The sequence below is a fragment of the Adiantum capillus-veneris genome, chromosome 28 (assembly GCF_014529385.1).
Source record: "Adiantum capillus-veneris isolate H3 chromosome 28, ASM1452938v2, whole genome shotgun sequence".
Taxonomy (NCBI): domain Eukaryota; kingdom Viridiplantae; phylum Streptophyta; class Polypodiopsida; order Polypodiales; family Pteridaceae; genus Adiantum; species Adiantum capillus-veneris.
Window position 1 is genome coordinate 4,850,035 of NC_140958.1, and position 11,562 is coordinate 4,861,596.

At 43.0% G+C, this 11,562-nt stretch overlaps 1 pseudogene across 1 annotated transcript; it reads right to left on the bottom strand.

Annotated features, from left to right (window-relative positions):
* Positions 1–283: 283 nt before the first annotated feature.
* LOC147419996 (squalene epoxidase 3-like) lies at positions 284–3,236 on the bottom strand (annotated as a pseudogene). Its single transcript, XR_015186958.1, has 8 exons — positions 2,954–3,236; positions 2,588–2,699; positions 2,299–2,473; positions 2,034–2,202; positions 1,712–1,930; positions 1,302–1,577; positions 886–1,166; positions 284–807 (listed from the first exon to the last, which is right to left on the bottom strand). The product of XR_015186958.1 is annotated as a squalene epoxidase 3-like (transcript).
* Between the last annotated feature and the right edge of the window lie 8,326 nt (positions 3,237–11,562).

Below are 11,562 nucleotides of genomic sequence, written 5' to 3' on the forward strand. Positions count from 1 at the left end.
AACGTATTGTTTTGCTATATTACTATAATCTACTCACCAAAAAAAAAAAAGATGGTAAAAAATATCCAAAAGTAAATTTCTTTTTAACTCTCTCTCTCTCTCTAGTGAATTATGCTAGTAAGCGTGTCTTATTTTGTATCTGTTTTACAAGGAGATGTCTTTTAGGTAGAAAAGAAATATAATGTATACCAATTAGTCTAACGGAATCTTTGATCTTTTTCAACTTTTTTTTTTTTTTTTTAAGTCATTCAGGAATACCGTTGTTCAATTTTTGTGATCTTCATTGTCAATTCTTCATGAATGCTTCCATTTGAATCTTGAAATTAATGTAGGAAAACCCTTGTAGAGTTTGTCATAAAATCACATATTGTATACTCAAGAGGGAAAACTTCATTTTGAGTTCACACACACAATGGGTGAACTCAAAAATCCTCGTGAAGAAAGGAGTTCACTGAGGTTTAAAACTGGCCTAAGCAGTATTTTTCTTCATCATCACACTCACTATGCTTGGTCTGCTGGTAGCACCCTCTTGTTGGGGCTTTTACTGCTTCAGGTTGTGCGATGGTGCCCAACCAATCTGAACAAAGAGAGACTAGAATTGTTCCATCTTTTGAGTAAGCATTAATGCTTACTACCACAACTGCAGGTCTCATTTCGACTCAATCTACCGACCTTACGGCCCTTGGCAGAAAATCTACTCATGCATTCTGCAGGAGGTGCTTTGTAATAAGCTGGAACTGTGTTGGGGAAGAACATTTGCCGGACCCCCTCCGCCCTAATAATCGGGAAGATGATGTTTGCAGCACCCTGCCAAGTCAAGTGAGTGAGAAAGTGCTTATAAGGGCATCATGGCACAATAGTACAGATATACAATAAAAATTAAACCATTATCAGTCGTGTTCCAAGCCACACCCTCTTGAATGAAGGAAATGGTATCAATATATGCGGCCCACTCCAAAGACTGCAACAGCACAAAAATGTGCTAACAAGCTGAAAGGCTGCGGACTTAGACCTGACAACAATGCTACAGGTCCCATGGAGAATGAGCCTCCTAAGCTCAGGTAATCAAAGCAAGCCTGCCTCATCTCCTTCATTGCAATATCAGGTGAAGCACAGAAGACCTTGTATAGAGCACCGGCTAGAGTGTTTATAGTTGATGCCACTGGCTGCGGGCAGAATACAGAGATTAGTGTTGTATCGATGACATACAATTTATGCATCATTGAAGCAAACTACTAGAGAGATTCGTGCAAGATTGATCGCCCACAAGAACCCTTCTTTAGGGTGCAAATCTAACTTACCTTCCGCAACGTGTAGAACTTCTCCAAATAATCACATAATGCCACAGAATCATGAAAAGTTTTCAATGGCTTGAGCAAATCTCTCAGCAAGACAACGTCCGACAAGGCAACAGTCATCCCCCCTCCTGTTAGCGGATGTCGAATGTTAAATGCATCTCCCACTAGAATTGCTCCTGGACGTGGGACCGGGAAAGCAGGCATGCTTTTGTTTGGCATTGAGCGCATCTTACCCCGCTCCAATGCTGTCAAAAAGGATGTTTGCAACTCCTCAGGTACCTATACAATCACAATTCCATGAAAACCTTTTAAATTTCCTGTAAGACTGAATTTGCAAGCCAACTTAGGGTTTAGGGTTCAGAGTTTAATTACACAAAACAGAGAAAAACCAGACTTACAAACTACGTCTTTACCTGAGGCATCACCACACTTTTCAAGTAGCTTGCCATCTCGCCACTGACTATAGAGGGCACTTTTTCACCAGGGATGTCAACCAAGCACCGCACCTCTGTGCTGCTAATTGGATACAACAAGATAGGTGATGGGTCTGCCAGTACAACATGCCCATGATTGGCATGTGGAAGATTGCAGTTCTCTAAGATCAGTCCGACGAAGCATGAAGTGATTTCAGGCTGGATACCAAAACAATCATTTAGCTCTCTCTCTCTCTCTCTCTCTCTCTCTCTCTCTCTCTCTCTCTCTCTCTCTCTCTCACACACACACACACACACACACCTTGGATGTGCATAGCGTGCGCCTGAGGTTGGAGAAACATCCATCACAAATGACTGTTAGAGGTGCATATACCTCCATTTCAGCTCCACCAGCAACCCTATACTTGACACCCTTAACAATGCCCTCCTCTTCAATAAGGGAATGCACGGTACCTTGCTGTTGCGTAACCCTGGACAGACGGGCAGCGTGCTCAAGTCAGTTTGGACAGCAAACAAATATGTAGCAAATTGCTAGCCAGAAGATGATGCAGCAGACAATTCCTGACATTGGAAGATTGGAAGCTTTGCCTCGCATTTTTTGAATGAAGCGGCCATTATGAAAGCTCCTTCCAGAAACATCACAATCGTAACCTTTGAGAGGATATCCAACTTTTGTATTCCTGCCTTCTTTGAAGAGGGCATATCCCAACACTCGTTGGGCATCAATATCTTCAACACAATCTGCCAAACAGAGGCGCAAGGATAGTGGAAAGCAAGGATGGAAGATGCAAGATGGGCCTTAAACACAAGCAATGGCTGTCCATGTTCAGAAGGTTGTCAAGGTACGTGTAGTACCTGCAAGACCCAGCTCTACCAGTTTCAGGTAGCCCCCTGGTTGTAGAAGCTCTCCGGCCATACGGTCAGGCTGCGATATATCCCTCTCAATCATGAAAACCTTTCTTCCATCCTGAACAAAACAACAAATTTAAAGAGGATGAAGGTTATACAAGTAAAGCAGTGGAGAACGTCTTGACTAATTTGCAGGAAAGAAGGATGCCAAGCGCATGTCCATGGGCACTAGGCATTAAGGTGCATGAGTATTCCGCCACACATCAATATGCACACTCACATGAAGATGCATGCTTGCATGACCATAAGCTGCAATAATATACACAGAGCTCCATCCGCAAGAAGCTGAATATTAAAGAAAATATAGCTTACCTTTCCAAGAGCATACGCAAGGGCGGACCCGGCGACACCTGCCCCTACGACAATCACATCAATGGCATCTGATCTCTCTGACGAGCCTACATAGCAATTCGAGCATTTGCGACTGGTCTTTCGCTTTCTACCTGAGGCGGCGGTGCTGATGATGAGAAGAGCTAAACTGGCACACGACAGAAAACTCAATGCGAAGAGCATCACGTGCAAATTTGCAATATTATAGAGTTGTTCTGAAGTAGCCCAGCCTGAAGGCATGATGTAGGGTGCTGTTGGCAAAAGGAGAGCGGGAAGGGGTTAATGTACGCGTCGAGCCAGCGCCAGTGCCGAGTTGGTAAAATCTTATAGTTTATGGACCCATCAGCAGGGCTCGGGAAACATTGTGGACCCGGCTTTGGAACCTTTTCACACGCATATGAATAGGCTAACTTTAAATTTGAGAGGGATAATCACACTAAAGATCTCATATTATAACTAAAAATTCCATAATTTGAACCGGCTTGAGACCCTTCTTGTCCAAACTTGAGCCGGCCATTTTTCATTTTGAACAAGCTTTGGATAAAGTGAACCTATCTTTTCTCGAGCCCTGCCCATCAGGCCAAAGTGCAGGACAACCAATCGTGTTTTTGGCTTTCTAAAAGAAGCCTTAGATGAGTGTCCGGTTAGGCATACTTTTTTCAATGATGATTGAGACGCTTTAAATGTTATTTCAGTTTTATTTCAGTTCTGAGGCAATCCTTTCCGGAACATCGATTCCGTTAAACTCAACCTAATGACTTTATCACTTTCTTATTTTTTAGAAAGCCACTGTGCAATGTGACCCTTTCACTTTTTTTTTATCGTTTAATTTGATGAGCACGTACTTGATGATGGAGACAAAGAGTTTCACATCAACATCATCATAAAATTTTTGTAATACGTGAGTCATACAATTCGAGTCCTCAGAACTTAGAAGGTCTCTAAACCCTAGTCCTCATGGTATGTGGTCGTTGCCTTGATTTGCTCTAATTCGTGTATGTAACAACACTAGTCTTTAAATGAAAACGGGCTCTTGTTCTTTCTCTCTTACGATGGGGTTTTACTATTATAGTGTGGCCGGCGGCCGAAGGCCGCCTCTCTCTCTTTCTCTCTCTCCCCCCCACGTGCGCATTGTCCTCACTGTAGCCGGATAAAGGAAATTGCGACACGTGGCACTGAAAAACCAGTCTCCTTAATATATAGTATAGAAGGTTTGTAAAATTGCATGGAGTTATCTTATTGCACTCCATATGTACATCTCGATCAAGTGTAGTCAATAATTTATCTCACTTTGTCCATGGGATTAAGAATGTGATGGATGTGTGTGGAGACAAGCTTGAGCAAAATTGAGCGTACCTCTGTGCCTCTCACAAGAGCAAGGAGTGAGCAATAAGCACATCCTTAGGAAGGCTCGACAGAAAGGGCCCTCTGTTAACTAACTACACCACAAAAAGGGATGCAATTAACATACCTCTATCTTACTCCCATCCTCTTGCATGTGTAAGACTATAAGTGTGAATGAAGGGTCAAATCGGTCAAGTCTTATTGCTTTTATTATAATTTAGGTGGTTACACAAGGACAACCACCACGACTTTGACTGTACATCCACCGTCCTCGTCTCCTTTTTCCTTGGAAAGAAAAGATGGATAACACTTTATTATTGATATGAGTAGACAATTGAGATAAGAAAATCAGATGTAATTTCTCATGGTTTTTTTTTTTTGCGGAAGGGGGGGGAGCGGGGAGATGGCTCTATCCCAATGCATTCGTCAAATTTAAGGAACGACAAAACCACAACATTAATACTTTGTATTTGTGACATCAACCCATGATGCTCCAATGTCATGGTGACGACGATCAAGGGGTATACGGATCCTGGGCAAGTCCAGCTAAACATGTCATGAATAGGGGACCTCGGGGGGCTCACTCAAAAATATGTAGAATAGCAAGCTAGTTCAACAAAAGGGGTTAATTTCTCTTATGAAGTTACAAAAAATATACATGCAAAAGGGTGTTTAAATTGAAAAAGTGAAAATTTTGATACATAAGGGGTCCTTCTATTGAGAAAAGTGGTACATAAGGGGTTTCTATATACCTCAAAAGATATAGAATAGTGGGTTTTATAAATGCCTCTTGAACGCATGTGCTAGACAGATCTCTGTATAGTTGAGACCCCCCCGAGTAGGGAACTTATAAAGATAGGTTCAAGGGCGAGCTATAAGAGAAGGTGACTAGGAGGAGAACATGCATGCAGAGTTCCTTTGTCCTCTCAGTGTATCAGAGCCAGTGGAGAGAGAAAAGTCATGTATTACATGCATGGTCAAACCCTTGCATGTATTCTCTTTCTCTCTGATTCCAATTGTGGTTAGCAGGTAGCCGCGACAGATGTCTGCAGCATAGCTATCTAGTACTAACATATGTCAATACCCAGGGAAGCGACTCGAGATGGGACAGGGAGACTCTTTGAGGTTGTCACGCTCAAGCAATGAACCTATGGAACTACGCAATCGACTACTTTGGAAAATCAATCACTCTCTAGTCTGGAAATCTACCGATGTCTAGTCTCATCGCTCTAGGTCATCAGGTTTTTTTGACATCCAAATAGAGTCTGAATGCAGTGAAACTTAAGAAGGGGTATTACAACACCTAAGGGCATAATCCTACTAAGTTTTGTGGTCATAAGAGGAGGTACCAAAATCACGATCCATCCCAAAAAATGTGAAGAAATATACAAGAGAACTATTCAGAAAGGTAGCTCTATGGCTTATAAACACTCTTCAAGGTCAAAACATCAAAATATAACCATTTTAGCACTCAAATCCATGCATTTAGCTCACAGATAGGTAGTCGCGAACCACAACAAAACTGACAATGAGTACACTTACACTCCAAAGCAAGAGACAAGGAACACAATGCACTAATCGAAATTAATTTCTGATTACCAGACAGAGAGAAATATTGATTACAAGTTGTAGCAGAGTTGCAGCTCACAGTCGAGGTCCAAAATCCCCTTACAGATAATGATCATGTAACTTTAGAAACTAAGGGTTTTGACCCAAACACTTGGGACCCTTTCCCACCGCCATTGACCACTTTACAAGGCTTGTAGGTTTTGAGCAGAAAATAGAGAATAATAGGCTAGATAAATACACTTCAAGAATCATTAATTTCTAATGCAAGGCTTCTTTGAAGAAAACATAGAGTATAATGAAGTGTGTCTTGTAGCTATATCTTTAGGGGCCCATCCGTTGCATCCTCCAAGAATTCCATCCTTCCTATTCATTGCACGTCCTTGTGAAAACTGGCTTTGCGTCTTTGTCAAACTCTGATCTGGATGTAGGTCACTACAAGAGGTTGTATGCACTTGTGATGCTGTTAGCAACGGAAATACATTGGGTTTTTATACATCATAGCGACATTTCACAGACCACCTATAGCGACATTTATAGCGACGCTGCAGAGCCTTAATTATGTAGAGATGGTCATAGCGACGCTCAAGAGATTTTATTTTTTTTGGTGTGGCAGGGCATTGAATGTCTGCCACCCATCAACCATATTGAATGTTTCAATAATTGAGTAAACCTAAATGAATCCAAGATAAGCCCAGATTCACCTTTGAAAGAAAGTGCAACCTTAGATATAGACCCAAAGTAGTCACCCACAAGACAATATAACCATTAACTCCATCATCCATAGTGTTGTTTGCAGAATAAAGATACAAAACTGACAAAAGTAAATTGATGAAAGTAAATCAAAGACAATTGTACATGTCATAGGCAAAATCACTTGATTGTTAAACTTTGCAAATGTAATAGTTACAACACCATTGTCATTATTGAAAAAATATACATGGTTTTCAAAAAGACGTATAAACGTCATCTCATGATATATATGCTATGACAAAAGGAAACTAATGCTATCTAGCTACGGCTAGACTGACGTCGTCTAATCAGACGTCTCATCGTGTCCAAGCGGCATATCTGTTGGATTCTGCAAAAAAAAAAAACAATAAGACAGCTTTCTGTAAGTATAAACATATAATTTATAAAACAATACAACAAATAGAAAAGAGTAAACCCTAATACTAACCATGCCGCCGCGAGAACTCAGAATGTCCATCAGGGCATTTAAGCCCTTCCTGCCTGCGTACTTGCGCTCGTACGGTGTGGGTTCACCTCCTGTCATCGACCACTGTCAAAACATACAAAGAATCCTTTATGTTAGAATTTAAAAATCCCTAAACCCTAAACTATCAAACCTAAAGAGCAATGCGAAAACACTTACAAAATCGGCCTCAAATTATGCCCACCTGCCTCTCCCCAAGTGGTGCGAGCTCCCTGTGTCTACTCGCGCTTTGGCTGTCTCCTTTTGTTGCTTCCACTTGTCGGGATTCTAGCGCGCTGCTTTCTTTGCATTCTTCCAATCTTCTTTGGCCAGCCAATTTGATCTGTTCCACCCATGCTTAATTGCTTTTAGCACTTTGGAACGCTTGTGCTTGCAGTATTCCCGCATTCAAACCTTCATCAGGTCTTCCTTGAAGCGGTCATCCGGTGTTGGAACAGGAAACTCGTCATGCAGCATGTTGATGACTCTATCTTTTAAATCACTTGGTACTTCACCCCAGGTGTTTAGTATGTAGTGTCTAAACACCTAAGAGCAAAGACCCCGCATACGTGAGATCACCTTCTTGCCTTCATCATCCAAGATGATGCCGCCGCTGAAGTCAATGGAGTAAGGCAAGCCCTCTCGCAGGTGATGCGCGAACCTGGGTGTCCCGACAGGGGTCTCTAGCGGCATGTCGACGGGGGTACGGACGCCAGGTATCTCCACTGGAGTCTGGGCCCCGAAGTGAGGAGTGTCGAATGGAATGACTCCTGGAGGAGTATCTAGTGGTGTGTAGCGGCTAGGAACGGCCGTCAACCGCGCAAAACCTGGTGTAGATGGTGATGTTGTGGCTGGTGTGGGGGTGGGCAAAGAAGGGAGGGTAAAGAGCCTCGTCGAACACGAGGCGTTGTCAAGGAATCGAAGGCGGCATCCCCACAACAACCACCGCCGCCACCACTAGAGCGCTGGTGCCTAGACAAGTGTGAATATCGTCTCGTCGACACCGAAGCTTTGGAGCACGCTGAATGCTCTAAAATAGAGGGAGACGCTAAAGGAGTAGGAACACGTGATGGTGCTTGAGAGGGATGACGCTCCACATACCACTGTCTCTACTGGGGTGACAAAGAAGAAAGAAACTCCTCATCATCCATACCTGCATTAAACACACGAACATTTAAACTTAATATTCAATCAATGGAGAAGAAAACATGGACAAGTAGAGAGAGAGAGAGAGAGAGAGAGAGAGAAAGAGAGAGAGAGAGGGGACTCATAAAGGGGAGGGATTCCTGTGTAGAGAGACTTCATTGAATTTTTGTGAATTTGTAAAAGCACTGCACTCCGGGTGCGATGGAGATTGAAGCTACATCGCGAAGGTCTGCTCATAGAAGTTGCTTGCCCCACCACTAAATCTAATCGATCGGGTGAAAGAGACACTGAGAAGCAGTAGTAGTGCTTCTTAGTGTCTCTTTCACCCGATCAACTAGATCTAGCCGTGGGACGAGCAGCATCTATATTGAGCAGTCCAGCTTCGCGTTGCAACTTTAGTCTCCATCCCACTTGCAACGCAGTGCTCGTCACTATCATATATCCACTATGAACATACCTGACACATTTTATGCAAGTCATGTGACTTCAAACCGGTAAGCTTTCCTTCTTTAGTAAAACACGTTTGGAGCGAGTGCATTACGCCAGTGGGGGTCTGCAAAGATCGAAAGGTCTCTTTTACTTTGCATTCTTGGGCTCCTATGAAAATCCTTGGAACTTTAGGGAGTTTTATCGATCCATCAGATGTTGTCTACGGCCAATATTGCTCCATACGATCCACATTTCTAAGGTCAACCCTGGCTCCCAAAGTATCTTTCTTGCCGGTCAGATGGTTCCATAGCAAATTACCCACATTCTTGAATATGTGCATTGGATCGAGCAAGTGATTGATCATGAGTCGGGGCCAATATGGTAACTCGTACCATAGAGAGAGTCTCTTCATCCGTGGGGTCAAACCGTCATCACACATCTCCTTCTACTCTAACCATGCTTGTGCAGACCTCCTCGGTGGCTCTCTTCCCAAAAGCCGTCGCGTAACACATGATTCTCTGGAAGATACGCTTGATGACATTTGTAGATTTGCTTCTTCAATGAGGGCGCCCGACGTGCATTCAGTCTAGGTCCACATGTGACACATGCTCTGTATCCGCTTGTTTGAAGCCCTGCATGTATACACATGATAATACATAATCTTGAGAAAAACCAAGATTTACAGTGTTTAAGCTTAAGTGTAAATCACCTGAGCATTCTATTAGTCTGGGATAGTCATGCATGGTCCGCATTAGAATGCCTCTGATCAAAGCATTCCGTCGACCTGTGTGTTGGCTCATATCCACCACTTCTATTCCAATCCACAATTGTTGTAGCTCTTCCAATAGTGGACGAAGATACACCTCTATATTCTTCACTTTATACCGCCCCGGCACAATCAAGCTTAGCCATAGGTGCCCCTTCTTCGTAGTCAACCACGTGGGAATGTTGTAGTTGATGATGACCATGGGCCATACACTATAAGATGTTGATCTTTGACCAAATGGATTTACGCCATCCATAGCCAGACCTAGGCACAAATTTCGAGCTTCCTTGGCAAAAATCCGACCATGTTTCATCTATATGTTTCCAGGTTGCGCAATCTGCAGGAATCCGTAGCACACCATCCGAAGATTTATTCTCCTCATGCCATGATGCTAGGGCGGCCATGGACTTACATTCAAAGAAATGCTTGATGTGAGGAAGCAGAGAAAAATTGTCGCAAAACCTTTTGTGGAATTTTTGTTCCGTGGAGATCTACTCGATATCTCTCGGAATCACATTTCGGACACTTCTCCATGTCTATGTATTCCCCTCTCGATATCTCTCGGAATCACATTTCGGACACTTCTCCATGTCTATGTATTCCCCTCTGGAAAGAATGCAGTCGTTAGGACAAGCGTGGATCAAATTGTAATCCATCCCCAAGTTTCGCAAAATCTTTCTTGCTTCCTCTCTGAGAATCTGGCATCACATTATCACTTGGGAGTATGTGCTCTTTGAGCAATCTACACAACGAAAAAATTATGGTACAATTGTGTAAAAATCTATCACATCATTATACATCTAAAATTTTTTATTAAAGTAAACACATTGTAATAGATCACCTGAAAAGCGCCATGACGTTAGTGTTACTCCATCCAAACTTTGTCTGCATGTTGAGAAGAACCAAGAGCGCCTTCAATCTAAGCACACGTGCTACATCATACAATGGTGTATCGGCTTCACTTTTCATATCATCATAGATAAACCTTTCTGAATCCATGATCGTATCGATCTCGGGCTCAAACATTGTCTCATTGGGAATGTGGTCTGCATGATCATACCCCGAGCTGTCAGAGGCTATATCTTGTGGCCTCACATATGCTGCTTGACCAAAGCGCCTGCGAACACGTCTATTGGGTTGCAAGATTGCTGCCTATTGGCCAGCGTTAGAGTCCGACCAGTTATAATTGGCAACAACTCGATCTATAATAGATGGATCAAACTCGCCAAATTCACGAACGTGCTACAAAGAAACGTGTCTTGTCCATCGCACAGCATGCTTGCATTGATTACAAGGACATAAGATCCTCATTGAGAGATAGGTGTTTCGGTTGGACGGCCCCACATCTTCGTCACTACTCATAATGAGGGTAAGAACCTTATAACCTAGACAACAAATTTAATCTTCTATTGGCATTCTCTGTCTTTTATCTCTCTCTCTCTCTCTCTCTCTCTCTCTCTTAGGTCTCTTGGGATAATTTCCAACAACGTTAAAACTCTCTTCTTCTTCTTCTTCTCTCTTCTCTCTCTCTCTCTCTCTCTCTCTCTCTCTCTCTCTCTCTCTCTCTCTCTTCCTCTCTCAATGTGTGTGTGTATGCATTCTTTGTTTATGCATGTGTGTGTGTGTGTGTGTTTTGTTTATGCATGTGCTCTCTCTCTCTCTCTCTCTCTCTCTCTCTCTCTCAAAAACACAATGTGTGTGTGTGTGTGTGAGAGAGAGAGAGAGAGAGAGGGAGAGAGAGAGAAAGAGGAGAAGGGAACATGAGAGAGAGGAGAGGGAAGGAGCATATATGGCTCTCCTTCCTCTCCTCGTGTATGTGTGTGTGGGTGTGTGTGGAGAAGAAAGAGAGAGAGAGAGGGAGAGCGCGGGTTACCTTTACTTGCTTGAGCGTCAAAAACTCAGATCTGAGATCTGAGTTTTCGGGTGCTCTTGGTTTATTTTTTACCTCTATCGCTCGGTGTCGCTATTGGTGTTGCTATGAGCGTCGCTAAGTTACAAATAAACTAGCGACGCCCATAGCAACACCGTGGATTTTCACTTTTAAGCGTCGCACTGCGAGCGTCGCTAATGTGAAGTACCTCTTGTAGTGGGTGTCACCTCAAGCTGTACTAGTAATCTAAGGTTCGCTTCTCAAGTGGTCTGGTG